Below are 6,357 nucleotides of genomic sequence, written 5' to 3'. Positions count from 1 at the left end.
AATTTCATAAATTCATTCCTTTTAATAGCTGAGTAGTACTCCATTGTGTAAATGTACCACATTTTCTGTATCCATTCCTCTGTTGAGGGGCATCTGGGGGCAGTTTGATTCTTTATTGAATCTTGAGCACCGTAGTTCTAGGGCTGGGAGAAATCCTATTGTTCACTTCGACTCAATTCTTATGCTACTGAAGACAAAGAAGAGGAAAGAATTTATACAGGAGCCAGTAAAGCTAGAGTTATTAGCCAGGTCTTCCTGTACTGCCCCACAGCTGCTCACCCAAGACAGCTATGGAGTGAAATAGAAGCAGCAACTAATGGGTCCATCAGTACCAGGTTATTAAACAGAATTATTTAACTTTTCATCCAAAATAGTCTTTGGCTTGAGGAGATGTCTAGTTTCAAGAAACACTTGAGTTATTCTTCTACTGTTTTATCAGGTTTTCTTTAGTAATTTCCCAAGAAATGTTTTTGTTTCCATACCCCAAAAGGTAATACTCAAATTTACAGGTCACAATGAAAGCAGTGCTAAGAAGAAAGTTCATAGCACTAAGTGCTTCGTAAAGAAATTAGAAAATTCTCATACCAGCAATTTAAAACTACACCTGAATGGAAAAAAGAAGCAAACACATTGAAGAAGAGTAGAAGTTAAGAAATAATCAAAACAGGGCTGAAATCTATCAATTAGAAACAAAGAAAACAATACAAAGAGTCAAGGAAACCAAGAGCTGGTTCTTTGAGAAAAATCAACAAGATAGACAAACCCTTAGCCAAACTAATCAAAAGACAAGAGACAGTATCCAAATAAACAAACTCAGAAATGAAAAGGGAGACATAACAACAAACACCGAGGGAATTAAAAGAATCATTGGGTCTTACTTCAAAAGCCTGAACTCCACAAAATTGGAAAATCTTAACGAAATGGATGATTTTCTGGACAGAGAGCACTTAAAATCAAGATCATGTAAACTATTTAAACAGTCCTATAACCCCTGTGGAAATAGAATCTGATTTTAAAAGTCTCCCAAACAAACAAACAAACAAACAAACAAACAAGCAAACAAACAAACAAACAGAAAACCAACAAAGCAAAGCAAAACAAAACATCCAGGACCAGATAGTTTCAGTGCAGAATTCTACCAGACATTCAAAGAAGAGCTAATATCAATATTTCTCAAACCATTCCACAAAATAAAAACAGAAGGAATACTATCAAACTCATTCTATGAAGCCACAGTCACTCTGATATGTAAACCACACAAAGATTCAACAAAGAAATACAATTTCAGCCCAATTTCTCTTATGAACATTAATGCAGAAATACTCAATAAAATACTTGCAAAACCAAATAGAGGAATACATCAAAAACATAAACCACCATGATCAAGTAGGCTTCATCCCAGGGAGCCTACTTTCAATATATGAAAATCCATCAATGTAATCTATCATATAAACAATCCAAAAGACCAAAAAAAAAAAATCACATGATCACTTCATTAGATGCAGAAAAAGCTGTTGAAAAAATCCAAAAGGTAACCTTAATTCAACACCTTTTAAAAATTAGCAGCTGTTTCTTTGAAACTTCCTTTTCCTCCTCCTCCTCCTCCTCCTCCTCCTCTTCCTTCTCCTTTCTCCTTTTAAAGTGCTATTATGATGATTTCCTGGGGAATCATGAATAAAATATCTATTAATCTCAGATAAGGCACCAACGAGGGACCAAAGGAATGGTTCTACCCATGTCTAGCTCAGTGAACCAGTAAGTTTATTTGGCTTGCTAAGAAAAGTATGTGTGAGAGGTTATTTACTGGCAAACAAGTGACTCCAAAACAGTGGTGTCCCCAACATATCTTACCCCAGCACGGCGGTCCGCTTCCCCTCCTCACTAACATTTCATCCTTTATGTGTTCTAGCAGCTGCTGAAAGTTGCATCCTGTTGGTGGGAGGACAGAAGGGAGTGGGGATTGCAGATGAAGGTTTAATAATACTCCATAGTCCAGATCTTGAGGGTCTCTTGTGGGTAACCACAGATACTCTGATTAATGTGATAATGGTCATTATGCTCAGAGGTCAGAGTCTCACAACAGAGGTTTTTCTTTTGAAAATGGTGCTCTCTTCTTGATCATCTTCTTCTGGACAGTAGTCAGTTTGCATTTGATGTCCTGTGAACTCATTCCTTCACTAATATCATTTCTTTTCATGTGTTTATTGAAATGTAATACATGTAAATAAACTCCTTCCAATTCTAGCGAAAGGAATGCTTGTTCTTTAATAAAAATGCATTAAATCCAAATGATCCTTTCAACCACTTTCAACAAAAGGTAGACTAAAGACTCTAAACCAAATAATAATTATGATGCATAAGTGACATGTCATGTGTGTCAGAAACATAATTAAACTGCTTATTATTTACTGTCTTCATCATTGCACTATAATGAGTAAAGCTTAATCACTTAGTTGCTTTTAACCACATTTAATTTATAATCTTCCACACACCAAACTTTACAGCTATGCTTAAATTACTATAAAATAGCTAAAATCTCATAGCAATAAAATTTTATATAGTATGCATATAGGATTACAGGATTATTTATATAATGAATCTGGATTTCTGAAACTTCTGAATTCAAAACTTTTTTTTTTCAGCCAGAGCTATGGCTCAGCAGGTAAAGCTGTTTGCCTGAATTCATTCTCCATGGGTGAAAAGAGAACTGACTCCTGCAAGTTGTTTTCTGACTACCCCATGTGCCAAACATGTATCCTTCCCTTCCTCTGACACACAAACTAAATAAATGTAATAAGGAAACCCCTTTGTATAGATAACATAAGACCATTACTCTTTTTCCTCTTCTATTAAAAATAGATTACTTACATAATATATTCTGATTATGGTATCTCCTCCTTCTACTCCTCCCAGTTCCTCCCCATCTCCCCTCCAATGTATATTCACTCCCTATCTACCTCTCATTAGAAAACAAATAGGCTTCTAAGAGCTAATAATATATAATATAACTAATATAATATGTAATGTATCATGCATAATATAATATGTTATATATAATATAAGATACAACAAAATTTAACACATTTGAATTGGAAAAAACAAACAAAAGGGAAAAGGCAAAAGAAGGCACAGAAGCCCAAGACTTACTTGTCCTGCACACTAAAGAATCCCATAAAGACCACTGAACTCAGAGCCATAATTATACATGCAGAGGATCCGGTGCAGACCCATGCAGACCCTGTGGATTCTGTCTCAGTCCATGGAAGTTCATATGAGCCTTTCTCATGTTGGCTTAGAGGGCCTTATTTTCTTGGTGTTCTCCTTACTTCCTGGCTCTGACATTCTTTCTGCCTCCTTCTCCTCTTAGTTCTCTGAGTCCTGAGGGGAGGGATTTGATGGAAACATCCTATTTAGAACTGCATGTTCCAAGGTCACTCACTCTCTGAATACTGTCTGGCTGTGAGTCTCTATGCTTGTTCCCATCTGTTACAGAAGGAAGCTTCTCTGATAATGGCTGAATAAGGGGCTGATCTATGAGTACAGCAGAATGTCATTAGAAGTTATTTTATTTCTATCTACCCTCAGCTTCTTAGCCTCCCATGCAGTGTTGGGTGTGGCTTCCATCTCATGGAGTGGGCCTTACGTCAAATCAGACATTGGTTGGTTCCTCCCATAAGTGTTGTGATACTATTGCCCTATCCTATCTTTTAAGTAGGATAGCATTGTAGAGATAAGATTTTGTGACTCAGGTGGTGTTAACATTTCTGTTTTGGTAGTCCACAGGGTACCCTACCATTCCAAAGACACTAGAACATAGGAATAAAGGTTCTATGTAGGTAGCAGTTCAACTTCTCCATGTTCAGTGAGTTGTATAGGTGTTGTCTTCAGCAATGTGTCAGTTTGTGGATAGCAAACTATTGTCTTGGCAATAGCTTGAATTGTTTGGGGATTCCTATGGGACCTTTTTTTTGTGACAAGACCATTACTCTTATTGATCCTTTCTAACTGAGATGTACTGGAGAATTATCTTCTAAGTGCTTAAAGCCAATTATTGCAAATCTTTGTGAAAAATAGAAATCAGTTTCACAGACATACAAACATTACAGGATGTTCCCATTGCTCTTGGTGACCAGAACTTTACAGTAAGAGATTTTTTGCTACAGACATCATACATTTGAATCATAAACCAGGTAGAAAGCAATCTGGTACTCATCTGAAAGCTTCTTCCCTACTGGCTAGCTTTCATAGTGCTAGAAGATGCTCTGTGTGCTATTAGAGGAGAAACGTAATTATAAATCTTACCCAGCTGTAAACCCTTAGAGCTGCAATAATAAATGACTTGGCAAGATAGGTCCACCAGTGCAATAGTGGCATGAGTATTATTGGAACAATGAACTGCTTTCTGATTGGATTTAAGACCCCTCCACAAGATGGAAGTCATCACTGTCACCATTATGAGGTACACCAACTTATAGCTAGATAGATTATAGACTCTAGGGGAGAATCTGCCATTTCTACTATTCTGATAATAGAAACAGTATTAAACCAACCTCTGATGACTTAGTAAATCCACCATTTGGTGTATCACTCAGACCTTATTAGAAAAGCTTCTTGGAATACATGGTGATCAACAGAGAACTCCATAACTGACCAAAGGGCCATGATTAAGAGACCAAGAGTGTTCGGCTCTAAATGGGACATCAATATGACACAACTCCCCACAAGACGCAAGAATCTTCACAGAAGAGGGAAGAGGAAGATTATAAGAGCCAGAGATGGTAGAAGCAAGGAAAGTATGTTTTCTATGTGCAACAGGGTGGATACATGTATGAACTCACAGTAGGTGTGACAGCATACACCAGACCTGTACAAACTCACACCAGACAATATCCCAGCAGAGGGGTGGAAATGAATTCCCACTCTTAGCTAAGGAGCTATTGGCAATTGCTAGCTGCTGGGAGAGGGAGGGTCAGTTTTCTTTAAGGGTGTGACTCCTTTTTAGGTAGATCACACTCCAGGCATTAACCCCACATCCCCAGAGGATTTGAGCAGTACAAAATAGGACTCTATGCTTTTAGAAGAAAAAGAAGAACACGAAGTTGTGTGGGTAGGGAGGTGGGGATGCATCTTAGAGGAACTGAGGGAGGGAAGTAAATACTATCAAAACACATGAAATACGTGTATGGCATTTTCAAGCAATTAACAAATACTATTAAAAGGAAATGTAAAAAAAAATTACCGTTATTGTTTCAGGCTTTGTGATGATGTCTTTGACTCACTTGGAACTGATTTGAGAAATAAAGGTGTAGTTTCATTCTTCTTCATGTAGACATCCAGGTTTTCTGTCACCATTTCATTGAGTGTGCTCTTTTCCCTCCAGCTTGTGTATTTTTCACCTTTCAGATTGCTGTGGTTACATGGACTTCCGTTTTCTTCCTCTAAAGTTAGCCTTCCAGCAATTCCAGGCGTGCTCTCCAAACAGCACTGAGTCTGGGATGAATGGCCGTAACTCTTTATGAGACCACCTTCCCTAGAAGGATTTCTTGTTTAGGGACCAATTAATCCTTTCACATCCTACGGTTGCCTTTCCGTGAGACAAACTCATCAGAGTGCTAGCCAAGAAATTTCTATGCACAAAGAAATGTATCTGTGAGGCAAAACCTAGGGCATGAGAGGGCAGCCAGGTGAGGGAAAAGTGTCCTCTCTATTATCTTTAGGAAAAACCAGGTTAGATATGTGGGCTGAAGTAGATGAACCTATGTGATGATAGGGTGTTTGGGCTGAGAATTGCAAGAAGATAAAAGCCAGTTAGGGTAGAATGAAGAAAGGGAGAAGAAGACAGGAACACAATGAAGCATACTCACTGTCCCTGCAGCAGTCCAGACAGGAAGAAAAACATCTCAGAAGATATTTGGGGTGCTCCTAAGAAAAACGGATTATCCCGTAAACAATTTTTAAGATGAAGCACCAATACACAAAGAGAGCAGACATTCAGGGTCTTACTCATGCAAAAACACTGCTAAGTTACCAGCTACCTAAGAAAGGCTTTCCAAATGGAAGACTGAGAATTTAAGGAAAAAAAATGAATGTCAACATGCAGGAAAACTGGAGCCATCAGGAAAACAAACCTTTAAAAACAGAGAGATAGACCTATTATTAGATAACACAATATACTTCTTATTTGAACCATCGATAAAATATCATAAAAGTGGTCCATTGATGAAAAAGAAAGTGCTTTTGAAAATTGAAAATGATTTCCCCAACCTGGAAACTTGAGTAGAGGCTTTGAAAAATAATGTTCAGGGAATCGTTAAGACAGAAAACCCAACTGACAAAATGGTGCACAATTTAAGATAA

The sequence above is a fragment of the Mus caroli genome, chromosome 4, assembly GCF_900094665.2.
Source record: "Mus caroli chromosome 4, CAROLI_EIJ_v1.1, whole genome shotgun sequence".
In the NCBI taxonomy this organism is placed as follows: domain Eukaryota; kingdom Metazoa; phylum Chordata; class Mammalia; order Rodentia; family Muridae; genus Mus; species Mus caroli.
The sequence above is the reverse complement of the archived record's forward strand: the minus strand, read 5'-3'. Positions refer to the sequence as shown.